At 35.6% G+C, this 21,426-nt stretch overlaps 1 protein-coding gene across 2 annotated transcripts in view; it reads right to left on the minus strand.

The window, feature by feature from the left end:
- The window catches only part of PEAK1 (pseudopodium enriched atypical kinase 1), a 290,178-nt gene that overhangs the window by 221,884 nt on the left and 46,868 nt on the right, over positions 1–21,426 (minus strand). For both annotated transcript variants that reach the window (XM_081292596.1, XM_081292595.1), the window contains exons 2-3: positions 19,834–19,896; positions 10,035–10,115 (exon numbers count right to left, since the gene is read on the minus strand). The gene's annotated coding sequence lies outside the window, so the exon portion shown is untranslated. The remainder of the gene's footprint in view (positions 1–10,034; positions 10,116–19,833; positions 19,897–21,426) is intronic.

Genomic DNA, 21,426 nt, shown 5'->3' on the forward strand with positions numbered 1-21,426 from the left:
CAGGCAGGAACTATTAGCTAAAAGACTTTCTTGCACAGCTCTGATAATTTTTCTATGATATTCTTTTAAACTTATTCTATATCTATTTCAGACAAATTTTATTAAATTCCCCTATTCCATCACACCTCTGAATCAAAAAAAGTTAATTAGAATTTTCACTTAAATTGCATTAAATTCACAGTCAGGAAAAATCCATATAATAATGGATCTTCCTTTTCAGAAACATGTTTGATCTTTCTAATCAAGTATTTTTATGTTCTGCTACAAAATTAAGTTTTTAAAAAATTAATTCCTGCAGTTCATTTCTTTCAAAATACTTAGGGTTTTATTTTCCATTATAGTATCTAATTATGTATTGCTTTAATATTGAAAAAGTACTGATTTTAGTATACTTAGATTTCTACTCAAGTATCTTTATGTTCTGCTACAAAATTAAAAGTTTTTAAAAAATTAATTCCTGCACTTCATTTCTTTCAAAATACTTAGGTTTTTTTCATTATAGTATCTAATTATGAATTGCTTGAATACTGAAAAAGTACTGATTTTAGTATACTTAGATTGTAACCAACTACATAACTTCATATTAGTTCAAACAGGTTTCAAGGTAATTTCCATAAGATTTTTAAGTAAATGTACCACTGAGAATAATTATAATTCTGTCTTCTCTCTTGTCAGGGCTGTCCCCCACCATGCAGTCTCTCTGATCCTGACTATCCTTTATTCCAAGAAGGCATCCTCCCTCCTTGCCAGCTTTCTACTTTGTTGTGCCTGCTTACCCTTGTTTCTCATACAAAGGTATGTGGACCATACATAATGATTTATTCAGCATCTCTTCCCATGATCCAGGTAGTGTGCTCTTTCATGGGAGAGTTTATGGGTTAGCTCTATGTCTATGCCTCTGACAATTCATTTCTTTTCATACTGTCTCTAGCAGAAATGCCTTCAATTTTGAAAAGTCCAGTAGGAAATGTTTTCATGTTTCTCTTTGTATTAATTTTGGGTCAGCAATGTTTTCTTCTATTGTTTCTTTGACCAATGCATATGCTCTACTTCTTTCTGATATTCCTATTTGACATCATATCTCCTAACCTACCTTCCTTTTGTCTTCCTTTCTCATTGCTTTCATTTCCCCCATCTTTTCCCTTTATAATTAGGAAAAGATTTCCTAAGTTCATATTTCTGCAGTTTTCTAGTTTTCTGCACACATAGATTTGTTTTGCAACCATGTTTTCCATGCATTCACAATCCTAACATATCGCTCCCTATTCATTACTGACATCCAGCCTTTACAGCTTTAATGATGGAATTTTTTTAGTTGTAGATGGACACAATACCCCTATATTGGTTTTTTTGTTTGTTTGTTTTTTTATGTGGTGATGAGGATCAAACCCAGTGCCCCACACATGCTGGGTGAGCACTCTACCACTGAGCCACAAACCAAGCCCCTAATGATGGAATCTTTTTGACAACAAAACCTTAACAGATTGCCAGCTTAGATCCAGCAACCTGGAGTGTTTGAGGTGAGGATGTTGTGAAGTGGGAACTTGGTGACTAAACCACTTGTATGAACAGGAGCTACTATGAGCAAACTCTGGATTATGAACACTTTTCACAAAATACCAATACTTCTGATCAGAGAGGCAAGAGAGAAGTTTAAGTGTTATGCCTTGTACAATCACCCTCCCAAATAAGGACTCTTAGAAAGGTTCTCACAAGGGATGTCACCCAATTACTTCTTTCATTGTAGGTACACAATAAGTGAAGATAGGAACATAAGAGAGAAAAAAACAACAAAATAGCCAGTGAAGAGGTCACTCCAGCCCTTAGGTTGCCAGTAGTAAGAGGCATGATTATATTCTACATTATAGTTTGGGAAGCAGATAAGGGAGCAAAAGAAGTCCAAATAAATTAAATTGGGTAAGATAATACAGTCATAAGAGCTCCATTTTAAAAGAATCTTCTAGGTATGCTAAGAAAAAAATAATGTAGCTTATTTTTAAAGAAGCCAAGAATGATATGTCATTTATTTCAGGAAAACTTCAGTGAATATTAATTTTAAAAATAAGGAAGAATAATCATTAAGATCATAATCATAAAGTGACTACCTGACCAAAGTGAGAATGTGATGACTTGTTTAAAATTAATAGGTCTGTAGCATCATCCTGAGATTAATATAAGAACATCATCCTGGTAGATAAAGATCCTGAATATAAAATCTCAAACAGGAGATAAAATGCAGATTAAATTTAGTTTTGCACAGAGGTTCTTCTACACCAGCTCAATTTTTAATTTATATTCTTGCCTTATATACCATATTACAAGACCTTTACCATAGATAGACTGATTCTTGTGAAAGAAATGACATCTTAAAACCATGATATCATGCAAAAAGTGAATTCTAGAAAACTCAGTAGGAAAAATGTCATTTCTCAGTACCCCTTTTATTATAGCACAGTTGCGAACCCAGTCTCACTAGGAGGAGTAGGGAGAGAAAATCTGGAACATCATTTCATCCTTGAGCATGACAGGGAAGAAACCACTCTAGTATTTCATGCAACAAAGCTGAGCAGGAAGGGCCAGAACTTAAAAATCAATTCTCTTGGTATATTAGTCTGTTTTCATTAAATTACAACTGAATCTGCCAATGATGCTTTAAAATATAATAAATTTTTCCAGGTATTAAATGAAAAATATTCTGGATAGAAAACACCATTACATAGTTTTCTGGAACCTATAATAAATTATCTTGGGAGAAGGGAGAGGTCATTATTTTTCAAATGTTTAAAACAGTAGAAATTCAAGGTTTTTGAGTGTTTTTTGCTTTGTTGTTGTTTTGCTACTAGACTCAAACTATACACCAAAGGATATAAACTGAGCAATGATAATCAAATCAGCAGGGACAACTCAGCATTCACAATTAACACAGAAGACAATGAAGGAGTCCTCTCTAAAGACTGCAATCCTGTATGATACAGATTTAATTTAGGCCACAGAAAATTCTGCAAAGATCTGACAGCTTCTGCTTTTCCCAGATGAACCTTCATGCATTCATCAGCATAAATAATTAGGTTCAACCTTCTCTATCCAAAGCAAAATGAAGTCACTTTCATCACACTGAGGAAACAACAGCTTTACCCCATCCAAATCATGCACATCAGATAATTCAACCTATAAATGTGCTCCTTCAGAAACTGATGCCTGTAATGAAAAAAATCTGTAACCTGAAAAGGTATGCTCTCCAACTAGTAGCATACTTTAATTAAGTGGTTCTAGCTTCTGTTGAGTATCCTTAAAAGGGTAGGTATGAAACGCTACAAAAAATAAACTAATCTCAATTGTTGTGCATCTAAAAAATTCCTACCAAAAAGGAATTCCTAAAACAAAAACTAACTCTTCAGAATCAATTTAGTCAGCCTCTAAAAAAAATCACCCCACAATAAAATCATCAGGTCAGAACTAAATCATAGTAGATTCCAGAAGACAATAGAATTTCTATCTATGCTAAATTAAGAAAACTAAATATAAAATTAACATAGTAAATTAATTAAGATTAGGCAGCTTTAAAATATATATTCTTTCCTTATAATAAAAAAATCCTCTAAATCTCAAAAGTAATGCTGACCTGGGTATGTTGGCACACACCTGTAATCCCAGCAGCTCAGGAGGCTGAGGCAGAAGGACGCAAGTTAAAAGCAAGCTTCAGCAACAGCAAGGCACTAGGCAACTCAGTGAGACTCTGTCTCTAAATAAAATACAAAATAGGGCTGGGGGTGTGGCTCAATGGTTGAGTGCCCCTGAGTTCAATCCCTGGTACTCAAAAAAGAAAATAATAATAATAATAATAATAATAATAATAATGCTGACTTTTAAAATAAGCAAGTTGCAAAAATACAGATAATACAATTCCCAACTTATGATGGTCTGACTTACAATTTTTCAATTCTATGGTAGGGAAAAGGCGATTTATGTTCAATAGAAACTGAATTTAGAATTTTGATCACTTCACAGATTATCAATATATAGTATGATACTACTCTCTGATGACTCTGAGCAGTGACAGTGAACCACAACTCCCAGTCAGAATAAGATTACCAGGGTAAACAACCAATACTCTACAATGTACTGTGTAGAAAGCATCTTTTAGACATTGTATTTTCACATCCATGATCCATCTGTGTGTCTGAAATAGTCAACACTATTATAAAATAGGCTTTGTGTTAAGCCGAACTATAGGCCAATGTAAATCTTCTGAACGTGTTAAGGTAAGATTAATTATTTGTATATTCTGGATAACAATTCCTTATCAGATATATAATTTACAAATATATTCTCCCTTTTTATAATTTGCCTTTTAACTTCATTGATGATGACCTTTGATTGACGAAAGTTTTAAATTTTGATTAAGTCCCACATATTCATTTTGTCTTACTGCCTGTGCTTTGGGTGTCATATCCAAGAAATAACCGCCAAACCTTATGTCATGAGATTGGTTTTTACCTACATTTTCTTCTAAGAGTTTTATATTTTACCTTTTACATTTAGGTCTTCAATTCATGTTGAAGTAATTTTTACATATGGTATAAGGTAAGGGTCCAATTTTACTTTTTTGCTTAAGGATATCCAGTTTTCCCAGAGTCATTTGTTGAAAATAAACTGTCCTTTTCCCATTGAATGATTTTACCACCCTTTTTGAAAAACATTACTATGCATGAAAAGGCTTATTCCCGGGCTCTTCTATTCCACTGGTCTATAAGTTTGTCTACATAGATTACCATAGCTTTGTCATAAATTGGGAGTCACCCTGGCTCCAAAGACTAACTTCCCCATCCCTCGAGAAGAGCCATCCAATGGTGAGCCCTGCTGGCTCACATGATCCTTACCCACCAATCAGACTAGCCCTGCTGGCTCACATGATCCTTACCCACCAATCAGACTAGCCCTGCTGGCTTACATGATCCTTACCCACCAATCAGACTAGCCCTGCTGGCTCACATGATCTTTACCCACCAATCAGAAAGCACCCCATGCCAACTCTCAAGAACCGTTCAACCATTAAACTGTCATTAACTGTCAAATCACCCCCAGCTCTATAAATATGCAGAGCTGTTCCTCAATAAATGGGCATTTTCTCCGAGGATGAGCCTTGTTGGTTCTTTCAAGTTTTGAAATAAGGAAGTGTGAGACTTCCAACTTTATCTTTTTTTAATATTTTTTTGGCTATTTGGGATCTCTTGAGATTTCATAAGGATAAATCTTTCTGCTTCTACAAAAAAGTCATTGGGATTTTAAAGGGATGAAATTTAAAAATTGCTTTGGGTAGTATCTTAAGAATGTTATGTTTTTCAATCCGTAAATATGTGTTTCCACTTATTTATATCTTATTTAATTTTTTGGACTGCTCATTGTTATTATATAGAAATTTTTGAGGGTTGATTTTGTATCCATGAACTTTGCTGAATTTATTAGTTCCAACCATTTTTTTGGTGTGATCTTTAGTTTTCTACATATAAGATCATCTCATCTGCAAACAGATACTTTTACTTTTTCCTTTCTAATTTGGATGACTTTTTTTCTTTTTCTTTTTCTAATTGCTCTGGCTAGGACTTCCAATACTATGTTAAACGGAAGTAGCAAGAATGGGAATTCTTGCTTTGTTCTTGGGGTTAGAGGAAAATCTTACAGTTTTTCACATTGAGTATAAGGTCAGCTGTGGGCTTTTCATAAATGGCCTTTATAATGTTAAGGTAGTTCTCCTCTATTTCTAGTTTGTTGACTTTTTATCATAAAAGGGTGTTATATCTTGTAAAATATTTTTAATCAACTTAGATGATTATGTGATTTTTTATTCTTCATTAGACAACCTGATAGCTTTTTAAGGCACATCTCATTCCTTCAAAAAGTTAATACCCTCATTTTGCATGGAGCTTCTCTTAATTTTTGTAACAAAATGCTTAAAGCAGAATGTAGTGACACAAATTCTTTGAGTTTCATGAAAGTCCAGGGGTTCTAAAGAAGAGGATACTAATTAGAAGGCAACTTTCAAAGGAAACATATTTCACAACTAGCTCAGACTGGGAATCACATCAAATAAGACTTCCAAAAAGGATCAAGAAAGACCAATATCATTAAGGCATATCAATATACAACACAGAACTGACAGAGTATTAATATAAAACTCATTTAAATCCATTTTTAAAAGCCTTTGTGTATACACTGATTATGGCACATAACCATGGTTAAGGTCATGGTTGAAAAGAATCCATACTGAATGAATTAACAACTGGAAGAATGAAAAGAAATCAAGTAGCATATATTCGAAAATGCTTCCCCCATTCCATAAAGTGAATTGAAGAATCAAGGACTTAAGGACAATCACATAAACCAAAGTTCTGAGGGTCAAAAATTATATTTTATGCGATTGCCACTTTCCTCAACAATAATGATAATTAAGTTATTAAATCTACTCTTCCAGCATAATAAAGTCATTTCAATACAACTAAAAGTGCCACCATTTCCATGTTATCTCTTCTGAAAATAAACATTGCTGCCTTGACTAAAATTCAAATTGCAGCAGCAGGTCATTACCCTGCTCTATTCTGTTGACACACTCTTAACTCATTTTATAAACCTAGAATTTGTTTTTGTTCTAGAGAAAAATGCTTATGAGAAGGCAATTTCATTTTCCTAGATAGACATTGACGGTCCCTTGGGGGAGAGGCCAACTCAAGCAGGACTGCAACAGCTGTTAGGAGCCAGCTTTCCTACCTGTTAATTGCTTCTATGACTAGACTGTACCAGCTCTGGCACCTACCTGGCAAGCAGTAGATAGACTGAAATAATCACACCTTTGAGATTACAAGGTTTTCCCCTTCCTCCAAAAGAATCCTACTAGGGCACAGGACAGGAAAAAAATTTTTTTAAAATACATAAATATTAGTTGCAAAAACATTAATTATATCTTCCTAACTTACAAAAAAAAGGCAGGGGTGAATAGAAAGAGAAATAAGGAAAAGAAACAAAAGAAATAATTTTTTAAAATTATGAGTAGCTAATAGAAAAATTTTTCATTTGTTTGGTTACTCGACAAATATTTAATGGAATGCCTACTATGGCAAACACTATTCCAAGTTCTGGGGATTCAGCAGTAAACAAGACAGACTGTCACTTTTCCCCATTGGAGGAGATGAATGAGAAATAAATATCAATTAGTGATTATGTGCTAAGAAGAAGACAAAACAGTCATGTAATTAAGAGGGTTGAGAAATCACTAATCTATAATGAATTGTCAAAGAAATCTCTTTGAGAGGGGGCATTTATGCTGAGACTTTAATATTATAGAGAAATATTATCTAGCATGATTCAGGATGCTGAGGCAGGAGGATGACAAGTTCAAAGCCAGCCTGGGCAACTCAGCAAGACCCAGTCTCAAATAAATAAATAAATAAATAGGGAATGAGGAGGTAGTTCAGTGGTAGAGTGCCTCTGGGTTCAATTGCCAGTACCACGAAGAAAGAAGAAAAGAAAAAGGAAGAGGAGGAGGAGGAGAAAGGGGAGAAGGAGGAAAAAGAAGAATCTAGCAAACCAGCAGGCTGGGTAGAGACTATTCCCCACAAAGAGACAAGTAGTAGAAGACCCTATAGCCACAATGAACTTGATATATTCACAGAAAAGGCCAATGTAGCTGCAGTTTTGTGCACTCCAGTGTTTTCAATAAGGGCAATAAATGAGATCTCACAGTGCCACAGCTATTTCAAAGTCATCACTGGGGGGAAAAAACATTAAATTATGACCAATGATCATTCATGGGATTAAAAGGAAATGAACAGGTAATGAAACTTGTCTAAAAGGAAACTTTCAACAGACAAAAAGAGAAACATGGGTTTTAAAAAATGGCACCAAGACAGAAGTTTTTAAATCAGAAAGGATCAGCATCAGAGTTCTGCCTAAATCAGCACTGTCAATCACACCAAAAGCAATGGTGTTCTAAGTAAGGTCAATATCTAGGGCTGGCATGCCTGGACAAGGGGGTGTCTGAAGTTTTCAATAGTAAATAGTAAAGCATAGCACTCATAAGTGAACTCAAGATAAAAATGAATATTTCTGGATGTGTTTGTCTTAATTCTTGCTTGACCTACATATTTCAGATAGTCCAGAGATTTTTCAAAAAGCAAAGGGAAAAAAACAGAGAACAAAAGTTTTCTTTAACTGAGGTACATGGTAATATGTCTTTACTTCAGCCACATGCTTTTCATAAAAAGAACCTTGGCACCAGAAACCTGAATTGGAATCCTACCTCTAGCAGTAATCAACTGTGCAACTCCCTTAGTCTCAGTTTTCCTTATCAGTAAAATGAGGCTAATATTACTGGCCCTTACAAAATTGATAGTAATTACCAAATTAAATAAAATAGTTGAGGATTAATGGATAATAATAACAAAAGCAAGGGGAATGAAGGTAAGCAGATAAAAGAAAAAATAAAAATAATAATGTTCATAATTTGTAAGAGCTGAACTCAATGTAAATGGTACTTACCTATAAATAAAAGCTCAGGAAATGAAGTCACCAGCCTAGAGTTAAAAAGCTGGCAGAAAAAGGACTAAAATCTTGCTTAATATCTACATGTAGAATACCTATAAAGCACTTTGATATATAAAATCCAATTGATCTTCACAATAAAATACTTCATTTGACTCATAAGAAAACCTAAGGCGCTAACACTAGCCAGCCTAACTAGAACAATGACTAAAACCTATGACAATACTATATCTCTTAAGATAGAGACTGAAAGCCTTTCTTACTCATAATTTGATTAATATTTTTAAAAGGATGCCTTAGCAAGTCATTCTTTTCTTTAGTTAATAATTTTTCAGTCACGGGCTAGGGATGTGGTTCAAGCGGTAGCGCGCTCGCCTGGCATGCATGGGGCGCTGGGTTCAATCCTCAGCACCACACAAAAATAAAATAAAGATGTTGTGTCCACAGAAACTAAAAAATAAATATAGTAATAATAATAATAATTTTTCAGTCACATATAAAGATATATTTTCATGCCATATTTAACAGAATCAAACAGCTTAACATAAAAATGTTCATAGTAAAAGTAAATTCAGTTCCCCAAAACAAGTTTTTTAGCATAGTTCCCAAATTAAAATTTCAATTAATGTTGGCTTAGAATAAGATAGCAAAAATTATTTTTATTCTGTTTATATGCAGATTATTTTATGATAGGACAGCTGAGTTACTGAGTTGCTAGATGTTTTTTCATAATCAAGTAATCCATTATTTCTATCATTAATGATTCTCATATTCGCATACTTAACAATCAGTTCTTTAAATTGTTCTTTTTTTTTATTTTAATGCTAACCCTTCTGCAATTAGGTCAATCAGTTCTTCCTACTTAAGTCAAGATGATTCACTTTCAAATAAAAACTATGTTACAAATATTGCATTATTATGCAGCTGAAGGGACAGGTAAGCTGGGAAACTGACTTAATGGATTCAGATGGAGATGAGCCAACTGAACAATAAAGCATTAAATAATAGTCACATTTATAAGACATGACATGCATTTGAATGCATCAAGAAAATATACATTAATTAATAATTGTGTGCAAAATTGCAGAGGTAAGAAAGAGTATTTGTGATAATAACAACAGAGTTCAAAAACCAGATAAGAATGAAAAAGTAAGCAGTGGTCAGAACAAGGCACAAAGAACCTTTAAAAGGTCATGTGAAGAAGTTTGAACTTAAATTAAATCTCTATGAAAATTGTGAAGCACAGAAAGGTTTTGAGCAGGAGTTTTAGAGAAATCTTTCCAGCCATACAACAAAAGAATAGACTTTAAAGAATAAAGTTGGGGACAATTAAGTCTAGAGGACCCATTAAAAGATTATTAAAATCACTACTGTTCTTAGAACAGGTGATAAGATTCAGTCCTCCTGTGGCCACACCTCTCCCCAAGTGGTAAACAGTGCAAAGGGCCAATAGGAAATGCCTCACTGCACCTCACCTCTAGGAACTGCTTTCCACCTACCTGGAAACCCAGGACTTCCTGCTCAAAAGACCCTGAGCCCACTCCCAGGACAGCTTCTCAGGCAGGCATGATACAGTTAAGCTGAAAGAAAAGATAAAAATAGCTGCTAATAGGAGATGGGGGCCGTGCAGAGAGTGTAGACATTTAACCACAATTTAAAATAATATATTTTATTAAAAAATTTTTAAATATAGACATAATTTAAGAATTAACAATTTCATGCCAGGCGCAATGCTGCAGGCATGTAATCCCAGCAGCTCAGGAGGCTGAGGCAGGAGGATCACAAGATCAAAGCCAGCCTCAGCAAAAGCAAGGCGCTAAGCAACTCAGTGAGACCCTGTCTCTAAATAAAATACAAAATAGGGATGGGGATGTGGCTCAGTGACCTAGTGCCTCTAAGGTCAATCCCTGGTACACACCCCCTAAAAAAAAAATTAAAAATTTCATATCATATATGTGCTTAATTAGTATTTGTATCTAGAAACCTAAGGTCATTTATGATATATAGTAGTGACCTGAAGTTTAAAATTTTTTAACATTTCAAGAAGATATGAAGCAATTCTTCGACAGATACAAAGTAGTTACATTATATGAGAGACTTAGCAAAGTGATGCATTAGATAGTCAAAGCAATTTGAAGTTAGATTTTCCAGATGTTAATAACAGCTTGCTTAAACACAAATTAGATCACTTAGTACAGGATCTGTGTGTAAACTAAAGGCAGTTATTTATTATTTTTAAAAAAAAGTGACTGTATAGTACTGCTCTTCTCATTAGCATACACAGATGCCCTCACATTAAACAGACAGTGAGCAAAACACTGTAGCAAGCATCTGTTGGCTAATGACAAAGAAAACTATGAACCCTTTAAGGCCAATTCCGTCCAGTTGTAAGTGTGGAAGCAACAAAAACAGGTAGTGCTTTTCAACATCAACCAAATAGGGCTGGAGTTGTAGCTCAGTGGTAGAACACATGCCCCCTAAGTGTGAGGCCCTAGGTTCAATCCTAGCACCACATAAAAACAAAAAGGAATTGAGTCCATATACAACTAAAAAAAAAAAAAAATTAAAAAAAAATCAACCCAAATAACCAGGAAAAAGAAACTCCAATGCTTTTACATTTTTGTGTGGCAATGGCATTCCAAGTATTACTCATGTATACTAAAAAGACACTTAAGAAAAGCTAAATCTAAAAAGGCAGAAGTCAAAATATATAAATACGTTTTATTTTCATTCCACTGTTCTTTGTATCAATACTCATGGAAAAGAAAATGATTGGTCTAAGAAAGGTATTAAAAACAAAAAACTACAAACTAGGAAAAGCTTGTCTTCTGCATCCAATCACCCAACCACTTACATTATATTATTTTTCTTTGGTCCCTATTTCATTACCTTTCCCCGCTCCCCAATTCCCTTCCCAACAGTTTCATATTGTCCAGCACTCTGCTTCAATATTCTCAGAGATTTGTCCTGGTCTCTCTTGCTCCTGTGTTGAAATGTGTTATGCCTACATTTTTCTCAGAGTGCCACATGATGTAATAAATGAACAGCACTCACAAACATCCTTCCATTATTCCTTTCCTCTAGCCTTGCCTCCTGTCCAAGATTAATGCTTCCTCCTAACCTCCAGACTAGACTCTCTCCTGCCTTCTCAGAAACATCAAATACCCTTTACCTTTCCTATATCTTCAAATTTCCTCATTAGTATCTTTCCCTATCTAAAAAACAAAAATTAAACCCTTATCTTAAAAGGAAAATAAATGCTTGTATGTTGAACTTACCCTATGGTGGCCTCCCTGATAGGCTCTGCCTTCTCACCCTCCTTCCCCCCCCCACACACACAAATATACTTCCTAATCCACAGCAATATGACTTCTGCAAACACAATTACACTAACAAAGGTTTTTAATCTACAGGTCATTAAATTTTTTTTTTTTAGTTGTAAATGGACACAATACCTTTATTTTATTTACTTGTTTTACTTGTTTTTTTTTTGTTTTTGTTTTTTTGTGTGTGTGGTGCTGAGGATTTAACCCAGTGCCTCATACATGCAAGGCAAACGCTCTACCAACTGAGCTACAGCCCCAGCCCTGAGACCATTGGATTTGTGGATAGAATTTAGGAGAAAAACTTTGATGGGAAAATAAATTATTTTCTCCAACCTCTAATTTACTATAGTTATATTATATGCCACTATAACTTGTATATTATGTTAAATAAGCATATACACTTGATCATAATTAGCTTAATAACAATATTTTAATATAATGGGTTTCCTTTGTAATCCTGTGCATTTTATTTTATTCATCTGTCACAGGCTATTTTTCAAAGATGCTGCAAAAATATCTTCCATCCCACATAATCTTCTATAATGTGAATTTACCACTCCTCCATAAACATGTGGAGTCTAAGTCCCCTTCTCCTTGCATCCAGGTTGGCATTTACTTGCTCACGACAAGAGAAGGTGATGGAAGTGACACTGAGTGACTTCCAAGACTAAGCTAGGAGAAGCCATGCAGGTTCTGGTACTAGGTTTGGGGTGGCTTGTTACACTGCAACAATTGCCAGAATAGAATATAATACCTAAAACTGGGGTATGACATAACAAAAATCTAAAACATATGACCCTAGTTTCAAGACTGGATTGTGGGTACAAGCTGGAAGGGCCTGAAGGATCTCACCAGCAAAAACCCAGTAAGCCTTGAGGAGGCTACTGGAAAGGCCTAAGAGCAAGTAAAATGTCATCTCAGAAGGTGGAAAAAGACCCTTGTTATGAAATGGCAAAAAACTTAGCAAAACCACTGCCTATGGTAAGACAGAAAACAGAAAATGTTGAAAATGAATTGTTACTTCTAACTAAGGTAATTTCTAAGCAGAATGTCCAAAGTGTCAACTGGTTTCTTTTATATGTAAAGCAAAAGGGGCAAATGGAGATGAGCTAAAGAATAAAGTACTTGTTTTCAAGCAGAATTTAGAGGAAATAAAAAAGAGCCAGCAACTGCTGGGTTCAAAAATAAACTATTTCTCATATACAGTCTCTCCCAGCAGAAAATGCTCAGTAAGGAAAGGTCTGAGGACAAAGATCAAATACAGGATGCAAAATGGAAAGTCTGGTCTGAAGGTAGAGATGAAGCCAAGGCTGCTGCTGTAAAATCCTTGCTGACAGTTTCTCTTGTGATTTCTTCTTCCTGATCTTTTTCCCAGTGCCCTTTTCTACATATGTCCACTAAATCTAGATGTCCCCAGAGATTTTTGTCCTCAATCTTGATTCAAGTCTTTCTTCAACCACTCCTGAAATTCTATTAAGCTCAATATCTCTCCCTCTCTTCCTCGCTCTAACTCTCCCGCCTCCCTCCAAGACTACAGACAGATCTATCCATCTCCACTTGACTATGTCAGAGAAAACTCAAACTAAACATTTCAAAATCCTGTCTTCCTCCCTACAAGTTCCTTCTATTCCTAAACATGAGCTGGAAATAAATAGCCCCACTATCCACTCAAATGCCCAACCTGGGAATCATCCTTGATTCCTGCCCCTCTTTCCTCCCTTCGCCACAGCAAGATCTTATCAATGGTCAATTTCTATAGATTCTACCACAATCTGTACTCTCTAGAGTCTAGTCTTCTTCAAGTTATATCCTGTCTGGACTACATAGTCTTCTGAATGATCTCTCCATTGGAAAATATCTTTGTGTGTGTGTGTGTGTGGCATTGAGAATTAACCCAAGGATGCTCTACCACTAAGCTATATTCACAGCCCACTCCCCTTTTCTTGAGACAGGGTCTCAGTAAGTTGCCCAGGCTGACCTCAAACTTGTGATCCTCCTGTCTTAGCTTCCCAAGTAGCTGAGTTTAGAGGCAAACACCACCACACCCAGCTTCCAAAATATCTTCAATTCTACTCTAAAAACCATCCTAAAATAAATTAATAGCCACTTTAATCCTAGTTAAAATCATTCAATAACTCTATAAAAACCCTTTAATAGAGGGGTGTGATAGCTACTAAGGAGGTTAAGGCAGGAGGATCATTAAGTTCAAGGCCAGCCTCGGCAACTTAGTGATAGCCTGCCTCAAATAAAACTAAAAGGACTGGGGAGTGATAATGGCCAAAATATATTGTTATGTATTGTGTTTGTACTGATATGTTAACAACAAACCCCATCATTATGTACAACTATAATGCACCAATGAAAAATGTGGAAAGAGGGAAAAAAGTGGCTGCAAATGTAACTCAGTAGTAGAGTTGGGTTCAAATTGAAGCATCATCAAAATAACAAAATAAAAAACCCATTGACAGCTGGTTGTGGTGCTCCTGTAGTCTAGACTACTCAGGAGACTGAGGCCCTCCCAGACTATTGTCCCTGGAGAAAGTACATAAGAAAAAAAGAGAGAACTATGAGATATTACTGGGGCATCTAGGATCCATGTTGATATGCTATGTGTGAGATGGTGGTTCTGGCCTGAGGCAAGAGGCAGCCCTGCAACACTATGGCGGAACAAACCAGAAGAACTGCAGAAGTTCTGTTTTGCTTCTCTTGTGACTCAGCACCCGTGTGCATACAACTTGGCCCCATATATATACTACTCAAATGTCTGGTCTCTTTGAATCTTCAAGAAAATTAGGAGCTGAGTAAAACAGCTGGCTATATGCTAATCTTTCCTGACTGCTGCTTTGCATCCCTCTCTCCTCCAACACAAACCCTAGGATTTTTGCAACCATAATCTGAGGTGCCTCCTCATAAAGCAGATTTTTCATGAAAAGAAAGTTTTAAAAGTGGCGTAGGGTAATGCTGTGTGGGGTACGGCATTTTGATGTAGGCTTTCTGAAGCCTGGGCTCTCTAATTCTTATTCCTGACTCTCTGCACAAGCAGTGTCTAATAAAGAAAACTTCAAATACCAAAGAATAAATGTAAAACAATATATATTAGTCTGCTTGGGCTATCATAACAAAATACCATAGTCCATGCAGCTTAAACAACAGAAATATATTTTCCTGCATTTCTGGAGGCAAAACGTTCAAGATAAGGTGACGGCATGATCAGGTTTTAGTGAAGTCTCTCTTTCTGGCTTGGAGATGGCCACCTTCACACTGTGGCCACACATGACAGGGAAAGAAGGAAAGCAAACTTCCTGGTGTTTCTTCATATAAGAGGGTGAATCCCATTGGACCAGACCCCATCTCATGATCTCCTCTAACACCAGTTGTCTTCTGAATGTCCCATCCCCAAATATTATCTTACCGAGAGTTAGGGCTTAAACATGTGAACTTTCAGAGACTCAAACATTCCGTCCATAACACACACACACCCTGTGTGTGTATGTGTGTGTGTTTACTTACAAAAGCACAGGCAAATTCAAGGCAGAATTTGGGCCATCTCCAGAGTAAAAGATGTAGATTTTTTGTTTGTTTCTTTTTTTAAGTGAAATTTGGGCCAGGCACAGCAGCACACACCTATAGCTCCTATTACTCAGGAGGCTGTGACTGATCACTTAAGCTCAAGAGTTCAAATACAGCCTCACAGTGAGACCCCATCTCAAAACAAAAATTAAACTAAATACTAATATCATACCACATGAAAAATTCAATATCAGATAAAGTAAGGTTCTTAGTGTCAAAACAACTTTAAAAGCTTAATGGTTAAAAGAGTTATCTTTTGACCTTGGAGTAAAAAGGCCAAAAGAGTAAAGAAACGGGGCTGGGGCTGTAGCTCAGTGGTAGAAGGCCCGCCTCGTATGTGAGAGGCACGGGTTCGATCCTCAGTACCACATAAAAATAAATAAAGATTTGGGCTGGGGATGTGGCTCAAGCGGTAGCGTGCTCGCCTGGCATGCGTGCGGCCCGGGTTCGATCCTCAGCACCACATACAAACAAAGATGTTGTGTCCGCCAAAAACTAAAAAATAAATATTAAAAAAAAAAGAGTAAAGAAATATTTCTTGGATCTGGGGTTGTGGCTCAATGGTAGAGCTCTTGCCTAGCATGTGTGAGGCACTGGGGTCTCTTAGCACCACATATAAATAAATAAAGGTCCATTAACAACTAAAAATAAATAAATAATAAATAATGCTTAAAAAAGAAACATTTCTTAAGATAAGTTTGACTATATTAAAACTAAGAGCCATTTGTTCATTTAAAAAACACCTTGGCCAGGTGTGGTGGTGGCACATCCCTGTAATCTCAGTGACTAGGGAGGCTGAGGCAGGAGGATCACAAGCTCGAGGTCAGCCTCCACAACTTAGCAAAGCCCTAAGCAACTTAGTGAGGCCCTGTCTCAAAATAAAATAGAAAAAGGACTGGGGATGTAGCCTAAATGGTAAAGCACCCCTGGGTTCAATCTCCAGTACTACCCCTTCAAAAAAAAAAAAAACCACCTCAAAAGAAAAAAAAAGATGTTATAAACTAAGAAAAATGTTCATAATACATACAATCTATACTGAATTATTATTAAAAACATATAACGCATTAACATACACCAAAAAAAAAACCCATGGAAAGTTGCACAAAAGACATATAAAATATAAAATATAAAATATAAAATACAGATACTGTGTCTACCTATAACTAAAAAATACATATATAAAATTAAAAAAATAAATACATGAAAAAGGGTCAATACTACTAGGGATCAGGGAAGTTTAAAGCAAGACCACACTTTACAGGAAAAAATAGTAAAAACCTTTGAAGTAAACTTAAAAAGAAAAAAGACTAGTGAATGTCCTTCCTAGCTCAAGCATCCACTATTTCCATCTTTCAAACTTTCAATTCTATAAGTTAAAGAACACTAGTTATAATGCAAATTCTTCTTATCTACGGAAAGCAAATTACTTGTGTCCAATGGGACAAAATTGGTAATTGTCCAGTAGAGAAGTTCATTTTGTACTTATTTGAAAATTTTATTTCACCATTCATTTATTGCATGTAAATGAGTAGCTCTTTAGAACTTCCTTTGAAATGTTTCCTCAGTAATTAATGAGTTAAATAAAATAGTTGACAACTGTTCATTTCCTATCCATAGGAGAATCATGATCATACCGTCTTCTAAAAATTATCCTTAACACCACACTTAGAATTCAACATTATCTTTATATGTGAGGGGAAAAAAGACACCTTTCAGCAATAAAAGAATCTTTAATCTGAGGATATCACCAGGCTTCATAGTGAAAAACTGAGAACTTATCCCCTAAAATCAGGAACAAGCCAAGATGTCTGCCCTTACCACTTCTACTCAATATTGTACTGGCACAAGACTCACACAGAATCTATAAAGCATGCTTCTAAGTAAGTAAACAACCCAATTGAAAAAGTAACAAAAGGAGAACAGTAGTTTCCTTTGGTAAGAAGAAAAAATGTTAAGGAGTCCAAGGGAACTTAAGAGGTAATAAAATGTTCTAAAGCTTTATAGGGGAGTGGATTAAATGAGTATAAGCATTTGTCAAAAGTCACTGAACCATATATTTAAGATTTGCATTTTATTGTAAATTGGAAATTACACATCATTTTTTAAGTTTGTCTTAAAAGATCACTATAGATCTTTAAAGATCACTACTTTGTATCATTCAATTAGCAAAATTAAAAAGTCTGAAAAATATCACATATTAGAGGGATTGTAAAATGACAGGATTTCTTATACATTGAAGCTATGAGGGTAAAATGGTACAACTCCTGGAAATAAGTTTGTTTTCTCTCTTTAAGATTAACATTACTACCCTATGACCCAGGAATTACATTCATAGGTACATATACCCAATGGAATCTCTTTCACATGTACTGCAAGAGTCATATAGAGGAATGTTTCTTGTGGCACTGTTGAAAATAGGAAACACCTGAAAACAGGGTTATCACCTCAGGAAAAAATTAAGCACAATATGTCCACACAAAAAAACTACATACAAATATACATTCATAGCATACTTTCATAAATTGCCAAAAAATGAAAGCAAATCAATGTCCACTAACTAATGAATGAAATATGGCCTGTATGTATTAAGTCCGGCTCCTGGCCATAAAAATACTTATGCATGGTTTTTTCAGCCCAACCATAAACAATTACAATTTAAAGGCTTCACAAGGATAGCAGGGTTCTCCCCACCAGACTTGACACAGCCAGCGTGTAGCAACATATAAAGACTCAGGCCCCAGCTCGCCATGCTCTTAATTTTAGCATTTCAGCATTCCTGGCCCAGGTGACTTCATCCAGAAAGCTCTTCATGGCCTTTGGCTGAGGCCTTTCCTCAGGCCCTTTGAAGAGGCTAGGAAATATAGAAGATACTTTTCCCTAAGCTGACTCTGGACTTGTCCACTCATAACCATTTCACCTTTCCCCTGGATCCATAAACTGCAAAAACCTTTTGTTGAAGGCTTCCTCAGCAGTGAGACCACCTCAACCTCAGGGAGCCTATACTTTCTCAGAGTTAATCTCTTTCTTATCCTAATGCAGTAAATGATTAAAGACTTAACTGTTACTTTCATTTTGGCCCTTTTCTTAAAATTGACTACCCAGACAGACACCTAGAAGCTCAGCTCTTTACCAGTTCAACTCCAGTCACAGAAAATGGAATATTATTCAGTAAGAAAAAGTAATGGAGTCCTGATAAATGCTACAACATGGGTGAACCTTGAAAACGTTTTGCTATGTGAAAGATATAAGTCACAAAAGACCCATAAATTGTACAATTTCACTTACATGAACTGTCCAGAAGAGGTAGACCTATAGAGACAGTAAGTAGATTAGTAGCTGACAGAGGCTGGGGGTAGGGGATGGTGAGTAGAGACTACTAATAGTATTTTTAAGAATGATGAAAATATTCCAAAATTAGATTGTGGTATTGGTTGCACATCTCTGAAATAAAATAAAAACCACTGAATGGTACTCTTTAAATGGGTGATTTTATGGTATGTAAATTATTTTTCAGTAAAGGTGTCACAGGAATTGAACAATCATGCCTAGGGCAGTAGTGGGATGGAAAATTGTAAAAAAAAATTATAATGTTCCATAAAAGAGTTTGTAAATTACCTTTAAGCCAGGTAGAGATACTGAATGATTCTGAATACTAAACTGCTATGCTGACATTTATCTTTTAGGAAAAAAATACCCTGCTGACAATGACAAGAATAGTTTAGAGAACAGCTGGACTCAGGTGGAAAGACCAAAAGAGAAACTTAAAATGGCCCATTTAAACTTTTTTAAAATGAAGAATTTCAAAAATAAAAAAAAAAAAAACTGAAGAGGACTCGAGTTAAGACAGGTAGGAAAAGGGACAGGGCTAATAACCTTAACTTTATAGCAGAATGCTATTTATAGAAGCTTTCTGTGGAAGGGAAACTTTCTATAGAAATTAACTATTAACATACTAATGGATATATCTTTATTACATAGGCCCCACAAACAGAGGGAATTATAGAAATAATCAAGTCCAAGAAGGTAGAGAAAACTCCTACCAACTGGCCTATTAAAGCAGTTCCCAGTTTTAATCTATGATTAACTAATCAAGGATTTGTCTTCAAGACTATCAGATCATAATGCCAATATCTTTCTCAAGTATGTCAGAGAACATCAGTGTAACTCCATTTTTTTAGTATAAAAGTAATGGGAAAATACACTAAAAAGTATTTTATTGCTAGAACCAGTTTTGTTTATTTCAGTCAAATGTCATACAAACAAAAAGTAAAAGCATGCTATATATGTAGTATTATTATAAATAAGGAAAAGACATTTGGTGTTGTCTTAAATTTTTCAGAAACACATCTTTCTTATTATAAAATATATTTTAAAAGGCAAATGTATTCATAAAATATCTCACCTTAGGATTTTAGAGAAACCACAAAGAAATGTCTACAGCATCAGCTCCAGTTTAGGCAGATACCTGAATTGAAGAGGGGGGGAAAAATCAGACATGGTCAATACAACTAAATCTGAGTGGATAATTTAATTCTTTCAATAGGAGAATACTAACTTGATTGTTTACTCACAAATTTTTGTGTTCAAGTTTTCTTTAGAAATCTTTAGAATATTGAGAATTAACAACTTCTGCTAGACTTTGATTATTTAATATCAATGATGATTCTTGAAATCTATCAAAACATACTGTGTGCGAGGCCAACCTTACAAGTGACTGAGTTACACTCCCCGGCTATGTGCTGAGGCTCTCAGTCACAGAAATGTGGCACCCTTCTTGGGTGCGAGGGTTGATGCATGGGTGCACCCTTCTTGGGTGCGAGGGTTGGTGCATGGGTGTGTCTTGCTACAGCCCCATGGGTAAAGCTATGCTCACCAGTTCCTTTGTAATATAACCCCTTACCCTGTTTAGGATAGAATCTTCCATGGAAGTGCCTTGTGTGTGTCCCCTTCTCTTACTGTGCCCTTGGGTGTGGCCTACCCAGGTGTCAGTCAACCTGCTGATGTCCACTGACATCATGAAGATAGACTCAGCCCCCTGAAACCTGACCCCTTGCCTCATTTAAATAGCTTCTCCTCAATAAAAGGGGTCAGCGCGTGCTCTCGCGCTCTCTCTCTCTTTCTGCGGACCCTTAAGGTCAGAGGAGCCATCACAGTGATCCCAAAGAAAAAGGTATTTGTGTCTCTTGTGTGGTTATTTCGTGCAGCCCAGTTAGCCCATTTTAACTGACCCCTGAGCCTTTTAGTCCCAAGAATAGAAACCCAGCAATACAGTATATTAAAGGAGAAAAAAAATTAACTTCTTTTACCAGTTCAATCCTTCAACAAAATATTTTCTAAAAGTTTGCACTCCCTATAATATTACCACCCTGAATGCCCATTCCCACAAAAAAATATAAAATTTAAAAATCTGGAAATGTAAAAGTAAACCAATAGCACATGTTTATAAAGCCTAAGTAAAAGGGAAAGTTAAATAAAACAAACGTCTAATAAATATGAAAAATGTTTCTCTATGTTAGCAAAAAGAAAATCAAATTAAAATGATCTGTAATTTCATCAATGTAAATGAAGTTATTTTAAAAATAAGATGTCATTAATACATTTCAATTTTTCTCTTCACCGGACTCATGACAGGATTGTACTTCACTGCCTTCTTTCAAGTTAGGTATAGCTAAATACTTGCTTTAATTACTGAAATGTGTGTGGATATGAGAGATTTCTAGATATAAACTTCAAGAACCAATACACAGCTGGAAGACCTACCCACTGCTACAGGGATTATGTATGCAAGTGATGAATTGGAATTTCCGATGAGGCTGGTTAAACAAACGGCTCTGAAGAAGTGAGACTCCTGATGATACACGTTAGACATACAGCATAAACAAGAAAGAAGCTTTATTGTATTAAGCCACAGAGCTTCTCAAGATTGTTTGTTACTACAACATAATCTAGTCTATACCGGCAGCTACAAATGATAATGTAATATGATACTATAATA

Source organism: Spermophilus citellus (assembly GCF_964194105.1).
Source record: "Spermophilus citellus genome assembly, chromosome: 4".
In the NCBI taxonomy this organism is placed as follows: domain Eukaryota; kingdom Metazoa; phylum Chordata; class Mammalia; order Rodentia; family Sciuridae; genus Spermophilus; species Spermophilus citellus.